At 32.8% G+C, this 23845-nt stretch overlaps 1 protein-coding gene across 1 annotated transcript in view; it reads left to right on the forward strand.

The window, feature by feature from the left end:
* The window catches only part of CELF2 (CUGBP Elav-like family member 2), a 969093-nt gene that overhangs the window by 267647 nt on the left and 677601 nt on the right, over positions 1-23845 (forward strand). The window contains exon 3 of the mRNA XM_031940494.1: positions 9584-9667. The gene's annotated coding sequence lies outside the window, so the exon portion shown is untranslated. The remainder of the gene's footprint in view (positions 1-9583; positions 9668-23845) is intronic.

Raw genomic sequence — 23845 nt, forward strand, 5'->3', positions numbered from 1 at the left:
CTACATTCATCTGTTTGATTCCTCAGTGGTGCAAGAGGTAAGACTAGGAGGAAATGAAAAATGACAATGATTCATGGGAAGGATGGAGGATCTGAAGACCTCATTCAATTCAATTTGAAACATTTATTAAGCAGCTACCTGCTATATGTAATAATTTCAATTGAACAAGCAATAATTAAATGTCTATTGTATACAAAGCACTGTTGAATATTAAAGTTATAAACATAAAAAAATCATACAATTATTGTCATCAAGAGACTTATACTCTAACTAGAGCTATATCAAGGAGACAAATAAATATGTGTCAAGGAAGCATTGTTTCAGTCATGGCCAACTCTCTATCACCCCATTTGGGATTTTCGGAAAAGATAATGGAGTGACTTGCTATTTCCTTCTTCATCTTATTTTATAGATGGGGAAACTGAGCCAAGCAAGGATTACATAGTAAGTGTCTAAAGTCAGAGTTGAACTAGGAATATAAGTCTGCCTGACTTCAGGCATGAACACTCTATCCATTGCCCTAGGGAAAGATATAAGGATCAAAAAAGAGACCAGATAAAGCACCGAAAGATTAAAAAACTTTAAAAGGGAACACTTACTTGAGGGAGGGGAAAGAGAATAATACAAAGCTTCAAAAAAGCAACATCACTTCAGTTATTCCTTGAAAGAAGAGAAAATTTTAATGACAGAAAAGCTAGAGGGAAGATATTCCAGCAAGTAAAGAACAAGAAAGGTACAGAACAAGATCATATTCTTACCGTTCTGTCTCTAGTCCTTTCAACAGTTATTTTTGGTAGAATATCTCACTGATAAAGAATGACCTTTGCTATTATGCATATTATATTGGGATAGCAGTCAGAAACACCTGGGTGTAGAATTTAGAGTACGATCGTTGAAATGAGGAAGTAAGGCAAAGTGTATATAGGATATTGAGCTAACCTGTCATAGTGGATAGGATATTTAAGCCTCATCTCAAACAATTCCTAATTGTATGACTCTAGACATGTCTCTTAACCTCATTGTCTCTCAGTTGATTCATTGGTAAAATGAGGGGTTTGGATTCATTGGCCTCTTCAGTGTACTACTAAATCAGTGTATTCCTTGATTTTAAGAGGAAATTTGTGCTCAGAGAGCCTGAGACTTGGAAAAGTTGAATCAAGCACTTCCTATCTCTAAGGCCAACCTAGATCCACTATACTTACCATTATATAATTATAAATTTGCACAATGAAACTTCCCAATAGAAACACTAAATATGTACTTAATTCATGTTAGTTAATACTTCAGTTAATTTAATGTTCGAAAAATGCCAAAACAAAGACACCCTACTTTGCTCAGAGATTATCAATATCTGCATTTTAGTTTTCATTTTTTTCCAAAGGACATCTAATTTTCTATTGAAACTGCTCATGTTGAATATTATGGAATATTACTGTTCTGTAAGAAATGACCAACAGGATAATTTCAGAAAGGCCTGGAGAGACTTACACGAACTGATGCTGAGTGAAATGAGCAGGACCAGGAGATCATTATATACTTCAACAACAATACTATATGATGACCAGTTCTGATGGACCAGGCCATCCTCAGCAACGAGATCAACCAAATCATTTCCAATGGAGCAGTAATGAACTGAACAGCTATGCCCAGAAAAAGAACTCTGGGAGATGACTAAAAACCATTACATTGAATTCCCAATCCCTATATTTATGCCCACCTGCATTTTTGATTTCCTTCACAAGCTAATTGTACAATATTTCAGAGTCTGATTCTTTTTGTACAGCAAAATAACGTTTTGGTCATGTATACTTATTGTGTATCTAATTTATATTTTAATATATTTAACATCTACTGGTCATCCTGCCATCTAGGGGAGGGGGTGGGGGGGTAAGAGATGAAAAATTGGAACAAGAGGTTTGGCAATTGTTAATGCTGTAAAGTTACCCATGCATATATCCTGTAAATAAAAGGCTATTAAATAAAAAAAAATAAAAAAAAAGAAATTGCTCATGTTAACTAATCTGTATGTAGTGATGAAAAATGCTTCCTACCTCAGCTTCATATTTTAGAGAATCCCAAACTGACTCTTCATGGAATTTTGAAGTAGATTGAGGACTGTCTTTAAAATAGAACTAGTTTAAATATTAATCCTTTGTTTGTTCATACTTAATGTATTTTAGTCATGTTAATCTACACTGAAATATCACTTGGATTTAACATTGAACTTAACAAGAATCTATACACAACCATCAAATATTTAGGGGCTGTTTAGGAAAAGTAATTGGTAAAATTCAAAGCTACTATTTGTTCTGTTTGATTAATGTTTACCAGGTGGAAGTTTTAAAACAAAATAATACATCAGTGCTCAACACTCACTAGTGCTCCTTCTCTTTATCAATATATTATCTGCTCCTTATACTTTTTGTAATCATCTTCTAAGATGAAATACAATAATATTTTAATTAAATTTTAATTTTTGAAGTTATTTGAATTTTCTTTGATAAGTTCTGGTTGCCTGATCTTCCATTTAAGCAACCATTCTCATATCCATATCCACTTCTTACCTCTCATTTGATTTTTCTGTCAAGGGTCTCCAAGTTTTGGGGAGAATAAAAAAATAGAAATGAAGAATAAAAATGGAAATGAAATAGAAATCAGAGCATCAATCTCTGTTCTGCTGCTTATTTGAACTTATTCAAAATCTTACTTAAATTCTGAATTTGAGCTTTTCAGTTACAAGACAGAAAATAATCATTGCCTTGGCTTTTGGGAAGATAAAATAAAATAATGTATTTAAAAGATTCATAATATATAATTTTTTTATAAAAGTGCATAGGTTTAAAAACATTATAATTTTATAATTTACAAAATAAACTAAGAATTCCCCTAATGAAAGATTTTCTAGAAATGCCAACTATTCCCTGATTTGTGGTCAGATTGGCAGTGGTGCTTGTTAACATTATTAACTGAAATCTGGCTTTCAACTTAATAAGATCATATCAATTAGCACACATTCTAATGGATCCACTGCAAATCCACATAATTATAACTTCATTGAAAAGTGTCACTAATCCAAACATTCTGGAGAGCAATTTGGAACTATGCCCAAAGAGTTACCAAACTGTCCTTACCCTTTGATCCAGCAGTGTTTCTACTCTTGGCTTATATCCCAATGAAATCTTAAAGGAGGAAAAGGGACTCACATATGCAAAAATGTTTGTGACAGCCCTTTTTATATTGGCAAGAAACTGGAAACTGAATGGCTGTCTACCAGTTGGAGAATGGCTGAATAAATTATGGCATATGAGTGTTATGGAATATTATTGTTTTGTAAGAAATGATCAGCAGGATGATTTCAGAAAGGCCTCTAGATACTTACATGAACTGATGTTACGTGAAATGAGCAGAACCAAAAGATGATTGTATACAGCAACAAGAAGATAATATGATGATCAGTTCAGATGAATGTGGCTCTTTTCAACAATAAGATGATGCAGAAGAGTTCAGTTAATGATCTTGTAATGAAGAGAGTCATCTACACCCAGAGAGAGGAGTATGGGAACATAGCATTTTCAGTCTTTTTTGTTGTTATTTGGTTGCATTTTATTTTCTTTCTCCTTTTTCCTTTTTGATTTGATTTCTTGTGCAGCAAGATAATTGTATAAATATGTATTCAAATATTGGATTTAACATATATTTTCACCATGTTTAACATATATTGGATTACTTGCTATCTAGGGGAGGTAGTGGGGAGAAAGGGGGAAACTGGAACACAAGGTTTTGCAAGGGTTAATGTCGAAAAATTATCCATGCATGTCTTTTGAAAATTAAAAAGATACAAATGAGGAAAAAAAAGAAATGCTTAATTTTCCAAGAGATAGGGGAAAAATAAGTGTCACTAAAAATATTTTATTATGATTCATCTTTTGATGACTTCATATCTTTGAATGACTTCTCCTGAGTATATCTCCACCCATTCTACTCTTTAACAACTCCCAAATTTCTCCATACACACATGCTCAAAACCTGATCTTATCTCTTGTCTTCAAAAATCCAGACTATTCAATAGGAGCTCAAATGTCATAGAAGGAACTTCAGAAGAAGTCATCTTGTTAAACACCCATATTTAATAGATGAACAAACTAACATCTAGAGCAACTATTTGTTCATTTTGGTTCATATAAAGGAGAGAGATAAGATTTAGGACCACTGATTAAGGTTTCTTATCCCTTTACAAACTGTCTCAGTTCCCCTCTTTACCCTCAATTTTTTCTCTGTCATCATAAATTGATTTATCTCCAGCTTTTCTATCTCAGAGAAAGAGAATGAGGATATCTTAGCCAAAAGAAACCATAAGAATAAGTAAAATCGTTAAGTATAAAAAAGTAAATAATAAGTAAAAGTGGATGGAATCCCATTGTATATCAAGAAGGTAAACTTGGGTGAGAAAATTCAAGAATCAGAAAGAGAAACATTGAAGTGATCATATGGGAGAAGATCCATAGAGAGAAAGAAACAATTTTGTCATCTAAGTATGCATGGATTTAGGAAACAGATCAAAATCTGGGTCAGAAGCATCATAAAGTAATGATAAAGGATTTCAATTACCCAGACATCCGCTGGAGTTCTTGAACTCTACCAAAAGCAGAACAGTGAACATCTCTTTTCTTTCCTTTACTGAAAATTTCATCCTTCAAAAAGAAAAGGAAAAAGGGGAATTATTTTTCAGAAAAGAGTCTAATCAAGCAGGAGGAACTTGCTTGCTAGAATAAATATTGTGAGAGCCTTTTGAATAATAGAATCCTCTCTCAGTGTTTATGGTAAAGAGATAGAAGTTTGACATAATTCAGCATACATCCTAGAATGAAGAGACCAGATTCCAATGGGCTCAAGGTAAAGACACAAAGAAGGATCATGTGGACAAAAACTATGAAGAGATAGCCAGCTAAGAAGGAATAGGAAACCCTCAAGAATAAAATCCTATACATAGAAAGGGTTATAAAAGAAAAGCAAGACTTTGATGAGGAAACCTATATGGCAGCAGAAAACTTACTAACTTGTATTTTTGAAAGCTATGGATAAAAGATGGAAACAAAGAAAAGGAATAGAGAATGAATACAAAAACAGGTAATATGAAAAAAGCACTAAATTCTGAGGTGAGTTGAGGATTACAAAGAAAGCTAAAGATAACAATTTTTTATGTTTTGTTTGTTTTATTAATTACTTTAAGTGAGAGGAGAATCAAAGAAAGCTTTTGTAAGACCATTGGTTGGAATAGTTGGGATAGGAGAGAGAGATGGGATTTCTAATTTAAATTCTATATCTCCTAAGGAAAAGTGATGTTTGAAATGAGAAGACAAAATTACTAATATCGAGTTGATACCCCAAATCAGTAGGAGTTAGTAAAGAACATTGCCTTCAATTAATTCAAGTCATGAGACCTTGGTATATGATTGTTGAGCTACTTTAAATGATATTTGAATGATAAAGAAAAACAGGAAAAGTCCTAAAAGACTAGAGAGACACTAATGTTCCAGTTTCAAGTAGGAAAGGGGGTAAGCTCAAAAATAAAATTGACCAATGAACTTGATGTCAATTCCTGGAGAGAATGTAGAATATACTATCAAGGATATGGTTAATTAATATCTAGAAAAAGGATTTCTCTCCAAAGAAAACTAATATGATTACATTTTAGAGTAACATAATTTCTCTTTGAGGCAAGGTTACTAAGTAGCTAGTTCATTAGAATTCTGTATATAGTTTATCTCAGGCTATTCCTGTGGATAAAATGGGGAGATGTGGGCTACATAAATAATATAATTGTATAGATTTTTAATGGATTATATGGCAGTTGGCAATACTTTGTCTAGGGGGAAAAAGATACAAAGATTTTAGTGACCATGCAAACTTATTTATGAGTCAGCAGTGTGATATAGTAGTTAAGTAAGCTAAGGTAACATTAAGTTTTGGTGAAAGGAATAAGGAAGGGGTAGCCCCACTATATTCTTCCTTTAGAGGAAAAGAATCATACTATGAATATTCTATTCTGGGTACAACATCAAGAGGGTAATGGGCTCTGAATATCTGACATTTGAGAACTGATTGAATGAAGTATGTTTAACTTGGAAAAGAGAAAGTAATGCGGTTTGGGTAGGAAGTGAACGTAGTTGCATGTTTTCAAACACTCAAAAGTCTGTCATATGAAAGAAAATTCATTCTTGTTTTGGGTGACTGTAGATAAATAAAAACAATTTGCAAAGAGGAAATTTAGGTTTGGCAAATGAAAAAACAAAAAAATAAACAAAATTCCAAAACTGAAATGGGTCACCTCAGGAATTAATGAGTTCTTCCCCACTGAAGATCTTAGAAAAAAGTCTGAATGATAATTGTCTGGTATATAGTAGAAAGGACCCTATTATTATATTATTATATATAGGTGAGACCTCAGCTGCCTGCTGAGGTCCTTTTCAACTTAGAATTTCTGTGGTTCTACAAAAAAAATACCTCTTAATACTTCCAAAGTTGATACATTTGTCTGATTGGGCTTATTCTTAACTTTACTAAGACCTTTTTCTCTCAATTACTTGTCTCTCAAATCATTCTCTGCTTCCTTCATTGTCTTTTAACTACCAAAAGTACAAGGTTCTGTCTATTCTATAGTCTTTTGTCTTCTTTTTCTTCATTCTTTCTTTAGACAATCTTATCTTCTCCCAAAGTTTCAGATATTGTCTCTATATTTTAACTTCTCTGCTGAGTTCCAGTATCATATTTACAACTCCTAACTGGACATTTTCTCCTAATTATCTCACATGCTTCTTAGACCTCCATACCTTCAAACCATTCCTCATGATATTGACAGCAAATGAGTTTCCACCTATTCTCCAAAAACAAAAAGTATCTTAAAACATATAAACCTCAGTTTACTTAGGGAGGAAAGCATGGATATGCAGATAACTTAACATGCAAACAATCATGTGCCATCTTAGACAAAAAAGGGAATTTCAGGACAAAGGAATGAATTAAAAAGCAGCACTACTTCTGAAATCTGAAAACTATTTTAAAAGTATGAAGGGACATTCAAAGAATCTGTCACTTTAGCAATGTGGAAGTTTTATATATGGAAACTTACCCCACTTATGGCAGGAGAAGAATCTGTGGGTTTTTTGTAACTAAGTAAATAAGTCAGAGGGAAACACATGAAGAAGTCTTTTGACAAAAGTTCTTGCAGTTGGTGTTAGAACCAGGATTTAAACATGGATCTTCTTGGCTCTTAACATTACCCTTTATTAGTATGTCAATGAAAGAAACAGATTGAGATAGAGACAGACAGACAGAAACATTTCATATTATTATTCCATATTATTTATTTAGAAGAATTCCTATTTTCTTTTGTAATCCTATGTATTCAAAAATATTTCTTCCCTGAGGAGTCCATTGATTTCACCAAATAACCATAGTTACATGCATGCATGGCATATGCATGGACACATACACACACACATACACACATATATTAAGAATTGTTTCAGATAGTTTCTAACAGTATTTTTCCCCTGGTTGTTAGGATGGTAATGTATAAGATGGCAAGAAAATTAGCTAGAATGCTTGAAATTTTAAATCTGAAGACTTTTAGAAACTTATCTCATATTCAACAAGTGTTGAACAATGCAAAAGATATGATCTATGTCCAAAGGGCCATAAATTTATGTATATACTTTGACTTTACAATACCACTCCTAGGCATGAATACCAAATGAGATTTTTTAAAAAGGGGAAAAGACCTATATATACAAAAAAATATTTAAAGTGACTCAAGGCAAAAAATTGGAAATTGAAGGGATGTCCATCAATTGGAGAATGGCTGAATAAATTGTGACATATGCTTGTCCTAGAATATTATTATTTTATGGAAAATGATGACCAGAATGCTCTTAGAAAAAAAAACCTGGAAAGTCTTTCATGAACTCAAGCAAAGTGAAATGTACTGTATACAAAATAATAGCAATGTTCTGGGATGACCAGCTGTAAATAACTTCCCTGTTCTTAGGAGTACAATGATCCATGACTATCTGAAGGATTTAAGAAAAAAAAATCCTATCAATATCCAGAGAAGAAACTGAATACAGATTGAATCATATTCTCTCTGTGTGTCTCTCTGTCTCTGTCTCTCTTTCTGTGTCTCTCTGACTTTCTCTCTCTCTCTCTCTCTCTCTCTCTCTCTCTCTTCTCTCTCTCTTTCTGTGTGTGTGTATGTCTCTGTGTCTCATTTTTTAAACTTTATTTTTCTAGAAGTTTTTTTATTATTAGAAATAGAAGATCTGAACAAGACTTTTATGAAAATGTTATGCATAAGTTCACATATGTTTTCTTTTTTACATCTTCCATATAGTATTCTTTTTGTATCAATGTTACAACTTAATGGTTTTACTTCATCACATAACACATATAGAGCAAATGTGATAAGGGACTCTTAGAATGTGAATCTAGATTTCTTCCATGGCTCTCAAAATTTGGTTTGAGTTTTGTGTGTGCAAAAAAAACTTGTGAATGAAAATCTGGTCTCAGATTATCACATGTGGTTTCTCAATAGGGACTGGGACTGGGGATTAGAGAGACAATCTGAAACTCAAAAAATTTAAAAACCAAATGTAAAAAAATTGTTTTAAATGTAACTAGGGAAAATATTAAATAAATAAGAGGAAAAGAAAAAAAATTAAAAAGAGTCAATCAATGAATCAACAAAAACTTCATTGCGTATCTACTTTGTGAAAGTTGTCAAGAGAATAAAGACCATAGTGTATACATGTTAGACTTTTAACCATGGGTATCACTTCAGTGTCTTCATCTACAAAGTGATGTAGTTAAATTGATGATTTCCAAGTAACTTTAAAATGATTTGAGATGCTATATCAATTTTATTCAGAAGACCAACTCATAGGTAAAGCAGTAATATCACAGCTGACCAGAAAAGAAAACTGGCCTTGGAATCATTCATTGTGCTCTAGATATTTATTCCTGGTCAAGCAATTTAATTTTTATATGCCTCAGGAAACTTCTCAGCACTTCTAAGAAAGGAGTATGAGTAGTAGGAATTGCTCACACTATGCTAAAGAGATATTACTCTAATGTGATGGTAAGGGTTTGGTTTTTTAAGAAAACAAAATGGTTGGATAAGCTGATTTTTCAAATGTATTAGGAATGTTACTTGGTGTAATGATGATACTAATTTATTTTATAGTATTTACAAGTTGTATTCCTCACAACAACCTTAGGTAAATAGTATATGATCTTCATCTATATATTGTATTAGGAAATTGAGTCTTAGTAACATTAGATAATTCATCTGGAAAGACACAAATAATAAATGTTGGAAGCAGGCCTTGGGCTGAAAGATTTTCCTCTGTAATATCATTTGAATTGTGAAGGTGTTGATTTAATGTGTGCTTGTCCAAAAATCATCACTTGCAGTGGGTAATTCTATGGCTAAGTCAAATCACTCTTTAGATTTGACCTAGTGACTGTATAAGTTGGTGTCACTTATCCTAAATGGAGAATTTCATGTAAACTTTGCTTGCATTTTCAGAAAACTGAAAGGACTGTAATTTTCAACTTAGGCCTGCGAACTAAAAACAAGTATCACCATTTAGAGTGGCTGTTATCTTTCTTGGTGAGTACAGATTTTCTTTTAACTTTCCTCTATTTTGATTTTAAAACACTGCTTTCCATTGGAGAACTGAAGTATATGTTTGGTTGAACTAATGCAGAATCTGACAATCTGTTCTTGGGTTACAGATTATTAGAGCCAGCTGACTAGGGTGTCAAATTCTTATTTTCCAAGAATGTTTTTTCCATGTAACGAAGACACCCAGTTTTCATTACTTTACAAAATTATCTCTGAAAGAAATAATGGTAACTAAAACAGCAACTATTTACATTCTTATATAGCCTTCCTTAGCTCAATGCAAGTTAGAATACTTCCACAGGGCAATAAATAGCATAAAGGAATATTCAGAAGCTCAGAATGAAATGAAGTAGTTATTAAGTAATATACAAGAACAATACAGGACTATGGAAGTGAAAGATAACGAATATATCTATTTCTTATTTACTTCATGTAAAATATATCTACTGTTGGTGGTTTTCATTGAACTTTTACTTGTCTTCTGTAGAAGAAAACTGATTTTGCAAAACTGAATGATGTTTTTTTTTTTTTAAATGAATCCTATCCTACCATTTGTTTGTTGTTGTTTAGTTGGTAAATCATGTCCAACTCTTTGTGACCCTATCTGAGATTTTCTTGGAAAAGATACTGTAATGGTTGATTTGTGACTTCTTTTTCAGCTCATTTTATAGATGAAGAAACTGAGACAAACTATTAAATTATTTGACCAGGGTCATATAGTTCATGAGATCATAAGCTGAATTTGAACTTAGGATCTCCTAACTCCAGAGGGCCAATACTCTATACCCTGCAACACATAGCTGTCCATCTGTTCTATTATACTTGAGCCTAAAAAAGAACTGAGAAAATAAATCTGCTTCCCCTCTTTGTATAGCTAGGAGATCACAGGTGCAAAATATTGTGTATATTTTTAAACATAATTGAAGCTTTTCTGAGTTGCTTTTTTAATTATAAAATCTGCTGACTATTCAAGGTATAGAGGCAAATGTATTCAAAAATAAAGGTGATTTGAAAAAAATCAAGAAAAAATAAAATTAAAACAAAGATTTCAACTCACTTCTGAGATACAACATTAATTATATTGCACAGTGCTTGGCAAACATTAAAATGCTCATTGATTTGTTTCAATAATATGGCAATCTTGGGAAGGTCTTTTCTCTCAAATTAGTTCCTGGTTCTCTTTAAAGAACCGTATCCTTCATTCCTTATATTTAGAAATATAAAGGTGTCCTACTTACCATTAACGTAAATACAAAATAATATCATTTAACTTTGAGATGATTGATTAAAATTTGAAATGATTTACTCCAGAGTGGAGAAAAAGAATATCAGGTCCTAAGACTACTTAATAAAAAAAAATCTTGTGTCTCAAAACATCTGAGAAGTTAGCAAAGAAGGAAGCAAGAGCCAAGGTGGTGATGTGCCATTGACTTTGGTAATGAAAGAAAGAAAACCATTGCTGCCTTAGAATATATTGTGAGGACACAGAGAAGAATTTGTGCTGATTATGTCATGCTTTCATAATTCAGATCTAAATTCCCTCCCGACATTGCTGTGATACCTCCTCCCCTCCACCTTGAGAGGTTAGTTTGAAAAATCCTATAGCAGCAATGCTATACCCATGGAGAAATATGACAGAATAGATACCATTTTCATAGCATAAGAGCAGAGATAAATAAAACTCTCCCTCTTCTTCCTCCTTTCTCTTCCCTCTTCTCTCTGTTTCACTCTTTCTTAGTCTCTCTCAATCTCTGTCTCTGTCTCTATTTCTCTACCTATCTGTCTGTCTCTCCATCTGTCCATTTCTCTATGTCTCTGTGTCTGTCTGTCTCTGTTTCTGTCTCTCTCTATATCTATCTATCTCTATATTATCTTTCTCCATCTCTCTCTTGACTGTCTCTGTCTCTTTTTTATCTTTCCTTCTCTTTTCTGTCCCTCTCCATTCTTGCCTGCCTCCCCCTTTCTCTGTCTCTCTCTTTCATCTCTATGTACATATATCTATATGTAAAATTAAATTGTTTTGTGTGAGATATTTTACTTCCTTGAGCCTTAATTTCCTTGTCTATAAAATAAGGAACTGTGCTAGCTTTTGTGTAAGTTTCTTGTGGCTCTTCAATGTTACTGGTTACTACAGAGAGTAATTCTCTGCCAGCACAAGTGTGTGCTCCACTTCAAAGTGGAAAATCATTTGGAAAAGGACTCAATTGGTCCTGTTTTTTTTCCATCTACTATTGGAAGGTCTGGGATTTGTTTGTATTATCATTACTTTTGCCTCCATTTCTGTTTTCCCTTTTCAAATTATGGGCTTGCATCAAAATCTCACATTAATTGACCTCCCTGGACCAAGAGCTAAATTGCACACACTCAAATTCTGATTTTATGGGATCATAAAGTTGGAGATGAGAAAGGCCTATTAGGTCATGTTCTACTCTCTTTGCTAACACTAAATTGTTCCCTGATGTTAGCTTTCCTCTTAGCTAGGTTTAAATGTCCTTAGTGATGCTGTGATTCAACCACAAAAAAATAATAATAACAATATTCCTAACGGCATTGCATTGTAATAACAAGTACCTTTATTTCAAGAAGTTCACATTACATATCAGATGTTCTGCCAGATCCTATATTTGAGTCAATTATTTAACAAGAGCAAAGTAGTTCCTTTGGGATGCATATTTCTAGTAGGACAGGTAATTTTTAGTAAATGGTACCCTGGAAAGTCCTCAGAAATGGGAAACACAAAATGGTAGGGTCCCAGATATCTTTTAGGAAATTGATTCATTTCCCAAAGGGAGTACCTCCCAAACATGGAATATTCATCTTCTAAGTGATAACTCACCCAGATTTGGAACATGATTCTGAAGGTTTGTATAACTCATTTGTCATTTATATCTACATTTCTATAAACTCCAATATATAAATTAGCAAATATATAACTAGAATCTATTGGATATATTGTCATTCAAGAAGCACCACAAATTTGTATCCAGAGATATAAACCTGCCAATTTTATCCAAGATTAAAAAGAGCCAACCATGAATTCATAAAAATGTTTTCTAAGTGGAAAGGCCTAGTTATAATTTTTTCTGTTTAACTGACTGTTAGTTTCCTAAACTTATAAAATCTTTTATGTTTTAATCCTTCTTATTGAAAATACATCTAAAAAGGATTAGGCCAATTTCCTACCTTATAAAGCACAACGGTAAAAAAAAAAAATTAATCCTTGATTGAAGATATTACATCTCTCAGGGTCATTCTTGTTAATATCCATTTTCATTATATAGTATATAGAAAGTGGAGACTATGTCAAAATACATCAATCTAAGACTGTTTTATACATCAAGATATAGATGGTATAGAAGCTTGGACTGAGATCCAATTTTGTGAGGATCATTAATAATCAATAGTTATAGCTATTAACATAATTTCAGCTCATATCAGTTTCCTTCTTATTACTGTTTTTTTTTTCTTTTTCATTGAACACTTCAGGCTTTTTGTTGCTGTTTTGTCAATATTTCCATATTCTTTCTCCCCAACATTTCACTGAATATTAATTTATTCTATAATTATCTCCTTCCCCTTTCATTTACCTTGGATTCTATATTTGCAATCTTGATTTTTCTCCTAAACTCTGGACTGGTACTTCCAACACTCTGGTTGGTAGCTCATTTGGCTGTCCAGTGAGCAGCTTAAAGTTAACATGTCCAAAATCAAGATTAGCATTCTCCAAATATCTCCCTCTTGCTGGCTAATTTATTTCTGCCAATGCCATCATCATTTCCCCCAGTCACTTATACTCAAAACTTCAGTGAGATTTTCTTCTCACCGTCACTGCTAAATTAGTTGATGCACCCTCTTATTTCTATCCCTTAAGTATCTTCATACCTTCATTCCCATTCCCACTCCTGCCACCTGAGTGCAATCCCTTTTTACCACTTGCTTAAATTGTTAACACAGCCTCCTAATTGTTATTCCTGTTTTCTGTTCATTCAGTATATTCTTTTTTAATGAATTTTTATAAAATGTTGTAATATACAAGAGGGACATGATTATCACTTTACAGAATATCAGATATTGAATTTACCCTAACAGTCATCTATTACAAAGTAATCTGTTCTCTATAATATCTTATCAAGCCTCCACTTGACAACTTTTGAAAAAGGAAATTTACTATACACTGAAAGTTGCAATGCCACTTTTGAATAGATCTATTTGCTAGGAGGTTTTTCTTTCATATTAACTTCTAATCCTGTCCCCCAAGGATAAGCAGAATAAATACTTGAAGACAGTTTATCATGTCATTCTGAGCCTTCTTTTCTCCATGTTCTCTAAAGCAAAGTGAGATATTAATATATTATATCTGCCTAAAAGATTATAAGATGCCTTCTAAATTACAAATATGTATTATCTCTGAAAATTTATATTAAATACTTTGTAAGTTCTAACATGCTATATAAATATCAGTTGTTATTTGATGACTTGAAAGTGATGATAGTAATGGTGGTGGTGATGAAAGCATGGACGTTGTCTTGTCTTTTTTTTTCTCCAGCAGCACATGATAAAAAATTCTCCACAAGTTAAGTGCTTAATAAATGTTAGTTGAATTGAAATGAATTTGTTTCACCAATCAGTTTTATTCCAGCACTAACAGGACTAAGTTTTTATAGCTCCTTGGTTCACTTACCAATCATAACATCCTTTCTTAGGCCTGATTATACAGTTGCAGTCATGATGGAATGATAATGTGGGAAAGGTTAACAAATTGATTTATGTTACAGTCATGTGAAACCCATGCTCTGCATGTTACTTCCCATATTGCTAAGCATTGGAGGAAGAGATTTGTGATAGCAGTAGAATAAAGACAGAAACACACAATAGCAATCATACACAATCACAAACACAAAAAGCCTTAACTCAGTCTAGCCTCTTCCTGTAAAAAATTGCTTAATCCTGATCTTTTCCTCAGAATATTTATGCCTTTCTTACTGCTTATTGTCTCTTTTCTCCCTTTCTCATTCTTTATCCTGTATTCACAAACTTTTTAAGAATCATAGATCTCAAGAATCTAGATGGAGCCTTAGAGGATGAAGTTAATAAATACTTCTTAATCTACTATCTGGTAGGAATTATGGTAGAATGTTTTACAACTATTATTTTACACACACCCCCAACAATGCTGGAAAGTAGATGTCATCATTATCTCCATTTCATAATTGAGGAAATCAGGCAATCAGGATTAAGTGATTTGTCCAGGATTGCATAGATAGTGAACTCTAATGTTGGGTTTGAACTCAGGTCTTCCTGACTACAGGTCCATCATTTGGAAGAGTATGACACCTACTGTCTCTCTCTGTCTCTATCTGTCTGTCTATCTCTCTGTCTCTCTCTCACAAATACACATACACACACACATATACAAATATACAGGTACATACAAGCACACACACATTGCCTAAAATATGGTAAATACTTATTGACTTGGAGCCATCTGTTGTAATTCTTTCATTTGACAGATATAGATACTGGAAGTGAAAAAAAATTTGAAAATTTAATAATAGCTTTTTTTTTATTTTCAAAATGCATGCAAAGATAGTTTTCAACATTCACCCTTGCAAAACCTTGTGTTCCAAACTTTTCTCTCTCCCTTCCCCCACTCCTTCCCCTAGACGGTAAGTAATCCAATATATGTTAAACATGTACAATTCTTCTATACATATTTCCACGTATATCCATATTTCCTTATGTATATACATATATACAGAGATCATATGTTTCTGATTTTTCTTGGGCAATATGTACAGATCAAAAAGGAAAAACAAAAAAAAAATTAAGCAAACAAAAAAGGTGAAAATACTATGTTGTGAATTACATTCAGTTTCCATAATCTTTCTGGATGCAGATGGCTCTCTCCATCACCAGTCTACTGGACCTAGCCTAGATCACCTCATTGTCAAAAAGAGCTATGTCCATCAGAGTTGATCATCACATAATCTTGTTGCCGTATACAATGTTCTCTTGGTTCTACTCACTTCATTTAGCATCAGTTCACACAAGTTTCTCTAGGCCTTTCTGAAATCATCCTACTAATTGTTTCTTATAGGACAATAATATTCCATTACATTTATATACCATAACTTATTCAGCCATTCCCCAACTAATGGGCATCTACTCAGTAGGAATGAAAACTTAAGATTTGCTCAGTCACAAAAGTATGAGAAAAAATGAAATTCAAACTGTATTCCTCTTTATTTCAAAGCAAATGTTCTTTCTCCTGCATCATGATGTCTTAAGGATATTTAAGTAAACCATGGGAGACTTATTCCATTCCTAACAACCACCTTCCCTTGGTACAGCTAATAAAAATACCATGAATTCATTAGGATATGCATCTTGTTGAGCTAAACTCTTATGTTAATCTTTAAATTATCATCAACATAATCACACATTTTATATATCCACACAATGTATATGACATTATACTAATGCAAGAACAGAACTCAAGTACCAAATTGGATTGTTCTGCTAAGAAAATCTATTTTCCCCCAGTGCTCACAGGTTGATAAAAGAGTTAGATCTAGATAGTTGCTTAAAATATTTCTGTTACAGAATAACAGCTTTAAAAGGGAGAAGAGTGGGATAAAGGGAATGTTAACTATTGAAAAGGAGCGAAAGAATGAATTTTTGTAAGCATGAAACTCCATTTCCTTTAAGTTGTCTCCTGTTTATACAATATCTCTTACTCTATTACTTGGGTCTTTCCTTTCCCCCAGTTATGCAATACTTAGCCTGCATGTTGCAAATTGCAAAAAAGTGAGATTTATTTTTTCTTTTTAAGATAAGATGAGCTCAAGTACATTTCTTTCTTATTTTTTCATGAGAACATGAATTGGTTAAATGATTCAGCTGCCTCTGACTGTGGAATAGAGTTGAGTTCTGGAGGAAAAAAAATTGATTGCCATAACAAGGTCTACTGCTAAACTGAACATATGTTGCTCATAATGTCACTTTCTAAATCAATGAAATTATCATTATAGAACATGTCGACAAATTAGACATGTAAAGTGCCGGCTGTATGTGGGAGAGATGTAATTTGGCTCCATAAAAAGAAATTAAACAATAAAATATCAATGACAGATGTAGTTAGCTAAAGGTTTTGAGGTTTAAATACCAATTTGTTGGGGGGGGGGGAAGATTATGCAGAATAAATCAGAGTTCCCAGATAAAAATACCAGGTTTCATGGTACAAGAATATTAAGCCTTTGGACAAGATATTTGAAGACCTTAAATGACCCTTTATTTAAGCATGCTGACAAGGTATTAAATTTGCCAGATCTAAGAAGTAGAGGGAGGTTTACTAGATAAATATAAAAGTAATTGGATATTTAATTCATTCCTGTGATCTCAAATTGTATACTGGAATAGGATTGGTAAAACCATATTCCTTTTCACCAGAGTTAGTTTCATGAGTTTTTCTTCTGTTTCATGTTTTCCAGAGTGACCAGTTAGGAGAGGCACTAGTTCTGATCTTGCTATCTAAGGTTAATCATTCCTAATGATAATTATACTAAGTATATGCAATAGTCTCCTATGTAAGCTTGAAAACTTATCAGCTCATAATTATTGTTGACAAATTCATCCCTCTTTCATTCAATGAAACCCCTACTATAATGGACCATAAAATTAATTTTAAGAATCCCTTTTATGCTAGTTTTCCACCAATTTATGAAGGCTGATCTTAGGAAATCCTGTCAATTATTATTTCTGACCAATCAAGAAACTTTGAAAAGATTAATAGACTTGTGTCTATCACACAAGGAAGAGGGTTAGAGAAGAAAAGGTGGAAAAAGAGTGGCTTTGAAAGAATATTGACACAATCTTTAGACTAGATTAAGAATTACCATTCTAGACTATACAGAGATGAAAGTCAATTCAACACTTATCAAGCATTTATCATGTGCAAAGTTTTTCTGTTCATTTCCAAAGCCTTATATCTTTAGAATAGTTCTCCAATGATAGATTTTGCTGGGAGACTTCTCAGTTTCCCACTAAGCCCCCTCTTTGTCCCTGTCCCTTTCCTTATCCCTCTCCCTGCCCCATTCTTCCTCTACCTGTCCATTTCCCTCTCCTTCTTCCTCTTCCTCTCCCTCTCTCTCCCTCTTCTTCCTCTCCCTCTCCCTTTTTCTCCCTCTCTCTTTCCCCCCATCTATACTATCTGTCTGTCTCTCTCTGCCCCTCTTTCTCTCTTTCTCTTTCTTATTTTCTCTCTCTCTTTCTCTGTCTCTCTCTCTCTCTGTCTCTCTCTCTCTCACACGCACACACATACTCACACACAGATATACAAGTACACACAAGCACACACATTCCTTATCATATGGTAAATATTTATTAGCTTGATTCATGTATCTGAAGATTTGTGTAGACAAAATGCTGAAAGCAAAATGTTGTTCTCCCCACCCCCATCTACCATCTTTACTCAGAAGTATACATTTTTGTGAGACATTAAGGTTTGAGAAATTTTATAACTGCAGCTTATTCTCTGGGTGCAAATTCTAATCTATGGTAGACAGATTACTGTTCATTGAAAGAAAAAAAAGGCACTAAGAGAGAAAGATGTCCCTTTGCATTTCCTTATTTCTATATTGAAGCTTCTAAAAATCAGATTCTCCCCCACTGGATACCTAGATAGTTAGATCAACAAGAACATACAGTAGACCTAGATATTGGTTTCTTGTCTAAAGACATTGAATTGATAATTCCAACACATTGCACATAGTGATGAATCATGAGAAATGACAAAATTATCTGGGGTGAGAAAAAATGGGGGGTCTAAAATAACTGATATTCCCTATTGAAAAAGTGTGAATAGATCATATCTTTGACATCTGTTAGGGAAATATGCAACCTGGTATTTTTTTAAAGCAGTACAAAATGAAAAATGAAGAATGTAATGTGCTTAAGTTCACATTAGGGGATCTTCATCTGTCAAAATAAACACTACAAAGAACAAAGCCTTTTAAAGAGGTTACCCTTCAGTATATTGCAACAACATATACAACATTCAGCTTGTGTTCCATTAAGTTTACACTTCATAGAATTCTGTGATAGTATAACATCACCATACTGTGACTTAACCAACAGAAATAGAGAGTAAAGAGTGCTAGCTATGGAGTAGAATGGAACCCCTGGAGAGCTGGATGGAGGGAGCCATATTCCAGTACCAAGAATGAGTCTAGGACAGCAACAAAGTCAATGGGGAAAAAATTGAAGTGTCTCTACTTACATGCAAGTAGAGACAAAATAAATAAATTTGTGAGGAAGAAGTCTACATTTCCTAGTGGGTTTTATTAAAAATGGGGTCAAACCTTCACCTCCTGGCCCCCATCCCCAGTTTCTTAACAGAGGTAGCAAATTATGGATATGGAACACAGAATTAAATATCAGATTTTGGATGTATTGGTTAATTTTGATGAACTTTTTTATCTCTCTTTTTATCCTTTATTATAATCATTCTTCTGTGGGAGAAGGAAAAGAAGAGGAATATGCCTGGAAATACAGGTGATGTCAAATCAATAGATATATTTTTTTAAGTGAAGCTAGAATTTGAATGGGGGAAGAGATTTTTTAAAATGAGCACAAAACGTAATCAAATTTATCATTAAGATTAAGGAAGTCATACTCCGTCTAAAAGGAGGAAAAAAAAGAGATATAATTTCAAAATGAATGTAATAGAAATGGTGTAAAAAACAAAATATGCTTTGGTAATAGGTCATGCCCTAAAAAAAGGTTCCATATAAGTTAGAGAAAAAATACAGTGAAAAGACATTTAAGCTAACTGTCAAGAAGTCTGCACCTCTACTACTTACTAATATAATTAGTGAATTAAATATAGCCTCCTTTAGTCTCTGTATATCTTAGTTTCCTCATTCATAAAATGGGCACAATGATAACATTTGTAATAACTTAAGGTTGATATGAAGGATTTTGTTTATCTTTATAATATTAAATGGATTTGGCTCCTCCTAATAATAAATGTTTTAGTTTCTTTATGTGAATTAAATGATAAATTCTTTGGCAGAAGGATCTTAGGGTCAGGATCATAGATTTCAAGGCTGAAGAGACCTATGAGGTGCTAAAGTCTAACCTTCTAATTTTAGTTAAATTAGTTAAATTTAAGTTTTAAATTAAAACTTATTTATTATTTATTTATATAATATATATAATAATAATAAATATAATAATATACATTTATATATTATTATTTAAAACTAAATTTAGTTAAATTAGTTAAAGAAACTTAGATGTGGAGAGGTAAAATGACTTAGCCAAAGTCACAAACCTAGGAAATAGTATTTGAATTTAGCTTGTGCTAATTCCAAGCTTAGCACTCTACTATATATGGCTCCCACATATAAGTAAAACTCATCTTTGTGGATAGTGACTAAGACAGAAAAAGAGATACTGAGAAACAGAGAAATATAGAAGGAGGAAAAGAGATAGAGGGATAGTGAGTGAGACACAGAGACAGAAATAGATTTTCAATACCAGCTTGCAGTTAATATCAGGACAACTTCTCCATGAATTCCCATTTTTCCTTCCCCACTGTGTAGTCTACTCCTTTAGAGTAAACACAATGAAATAAAAATCAGCTTATTTTTTATTTAAAACAAAATCTATCATAAAATATAATAGATAAAGTTTAAATGAAGAAAGAAATTCCCACGGATAAATGATGTCTTTTATTCAGACAATGAGGAAACAGGGAAAAGGAAAGTAGAGAAGGGATAAATTTGCCAAGTCCCATTAGCACTGACATTAAGAGAAACTATAGAGTTCTGTTTAGATGAATCATGCATTAAATGTGACAGTGAACTATGATCATATTTAATTCATGGTAGCAGCACACTTTAATTGTAAGCAATTGGTCACTAGCACCCCAGCCTTCTCTTCTCTTGGTAAGGTTCAAAAGTTCCCAGTCTTCCTTCTCCTGTGGTCTTTCAGTTTTTCCTCCCACCTGAGAAAAAGATATAATTCAGTGTCTTTGTCAATATGTCTTTTTAAAATATTATTTCCCCACAAGGACCAATATAGCACTTTCTCCCTAGTAGGCTCTGTTGATTTAGTTTTATTTTATATGAATCTATGAAAAGTAGATTCTAGACATATATGTAACATTTATTAAATATTTATCACATTAGCATAAATTAATAGTATAACCACATATATGTTATAAGATCACAAATATAGAAGAAACCTTAGAGTGCATCTGTGTCAGCCCCCTACATTTTGTAAATGAGCAAACTGAAATCTATGGAGATTAAGAGCTTTGTGAGGTTATACAAGTAGTAATTGACATAGTTGGAATTCATAACCAAGTCCTTCAATTCCAAATCCAGCACACTTTCTACTAAATCCCTCTCTCTGCTCTAAAAAACCGAGATTTTTTGAACTACATGAATGAGTAGAATATATATCAAAGTTGGTACCTACATGTTTTCCAAGAAAATGTTTCCAAGTATATAGTGAAAGTTAAATTCAAGTCAACTTTTTCAGAAGTTCACTGCTTCCAACATGGATCAATAGAAATATTATCTTTTCTTAATAACTTGTGATCTCAGGAAAGTCACTTAATAACTAGAGGATCAATTTGCCCATACATAAAAGAAGGAAAGTAGATTTGGTGAGCTCTAAGATTCAATCTAGCTCTTAATCTGTAATGCTCTGATTCATATAGCACAAGATAGCCAGTAGGTAATAATATACTATGGAATATGTTATCATTATTGATAGATAAGTAACAAATTAGAATTTTATCAAAGCTAAACATCTCAGATAGAACTAGTACTTTAGATGTACTAGGGCCATCTCCTGCTGGTTTGAGAAAGTTTATTATTACATTTTCAGTGTAAGCATTTATACCTTAGAAATCAGCAGGCACTCTAAATAAGGTCTTGGTTTATGACAGTTGACTTATTTTATTTTTAATTTGTGGACTAAAACAAGCATTTCCGTAATGTAATATAATAAAAAGATGACTTTATGATTTTTTTAGACTTTAGAAACTGATGGGGAAAATGTTAGTAATACAGATTAAGCATAAAAATATGCTATGTTTTTTTTTTCAGTCAGCTGTTGATCATTTACCATCACAACCCTGACTAAAGACTAACATTTGATGAAAACTCTTAAAATTCCACATCTGGAAATAGACGACTGAGAGCCAGAACCAATGATATGAATGAAACTACACACAGTAGATGTTTGATTTTCAGACCTAAACTGTGGAGAAACAATGTATATTGTCTTAGTTTTTAATAATTCCAGGGATTGAAATTGAACAAATTATTTAATAGTCCCAATGTAAGAAACCATGTTGATAGAGTATCCCAACATTTAAACCATTCTTCTTTATGTTTAAATAAATTTTCTTATTCTACATTTTAAGGCAACTTCTTCTTATTCATGTTTCTCTAAATATGGTAAATATTTGGAAAATAAGCTCCTCATAACAATAATTCATGTGCTTAAGAATTATTACTACCCCTTGGCCTTTTTCCTGGACTGAACAATTCCAAATCCTTTAAGCTTATATTTGTAAATCTGCTTCCTACCCTTTTATTCATTCATTGCCCTCTTCTGGGGGTTCTTCAGTTTCTCCATATCCTTTTACATGTAAAGTGAGCAAAGCTAGATACAAGATACATAAATAGATTTGAAATCACTGAGGAGTATAGAAAACTTCGACCCCCCCCCCCCCATGGTATATAATTCAATGTAATTGTAGAAAATATATACCATATGGAAAGCATGTGCCAAATATTATGGGAAATATGAAATCCAAGGAAAATGTGGTCACTGCCCCCATGGAAATTATAATCTAGTATATCTACACAACACTTTTGCTACTACCTCTTAGATATTTTTTTAAAAATAGTTTCTCTATATTTTGGTCCATTGTGAAACTCAGACTATTTTTCTGATCTACTCATTTCTAAGACATCTTTCCCCATCTTCTATATTATTCTTTTTCTCTCTTATATGACTGTTCCATAGAAAAATAAGGTCATGATATAAGTAATGTGTTTAATGTACACAAATCACATGTCAATTAATTTTATATGTAGGTATGTATGCCTACAGAAAGCTACTAGATACAGTAGGTATAAATTCAAATATGGCCTCAGACACTTAATAGATGTGTGACTCTGAGGAAGTAATTTTAACTTGGTTGCCTTAATGCCCTCTTCTGTAAAATGGGCTTCAGAAAGAAATGGCAAATTACTCCAGTATATTTGCTAAGAAAACCCCAAATGGAGTCACAAAGAGACTAATACAACTGAAATGACTGAACAACACATGCATGAATGTCAGTAGGTATGTTATTTCATCCCATGTGAGCTGCTTACTCTAAAGTAGAAAGTTGTACTATTTACAAGGAATATTAATTCTTCTAATCCAATAGGATCCTATGAATGATCACATCAAAAACAGTCGTTACCTATCTTGGGCTACATTCACATGTACTCACTCAACTGACATATTTGGATGCTTTTGTTGTTTTTTTCTGCTCAGTACCTGAATCCAGTATCATTAACTATATTGGTTATAAAGTCTAGTTGATTCAGTAGTTAGGAGTATTGTAAATACTGGATCTCATGTTCTTTCATCTCTGTCTCTGTGTCTCTGTTTATCTGTCTCTCTTCCCATCTTTCTCTCTCAATCCCCTCTCCCCCAACCACACACACATGCAAGCACACAAAGACAGATTGACTTATTTTTTCACACTTCCCAATGATCAAATCAAATTGTCTATGCTACTGGGTCTTAATTAGTAAAAATAATGAATCCTTAACGTAGTCACATGTATTGAATTCACACTATTCATAGTTAAAATTATTTAAAAGATTATTTAAGATATAATTATTTAAAAGATAGTAATTATTTCCAGGTCAATGGAAATGCATAGTATGAATTCATACAATGCATTTGCTTCAAGGGATTTATTATATGCACTAATCAGAATCTAGCTATATAAACAATTCAGTTAGCTATATATTACTCAGTTACTGAAACAAATACAAAAAATCTAAAATAAATCAGTAATTAAAAGGGGGCATAGCCCGTAATGCACTGATATTCACTGAATGATTTCAAAGTGATGACTTTATT

This window comes from Sarcophilus harrisii, chromosome 5, assembly GCF_902635505.1.
Source record: "Sarcophilus harrisii chromosome 5, mSarHar1.11, whole genome shotgun sequence".
Taxonomy (NCBI): domain Eukaryota; kingdom Metazoa; phylum Chordata; class Mammalia; order Dasyuromorphia; family Dasyuridae; genus Sarcophilus; species Sarcophilus harrisii.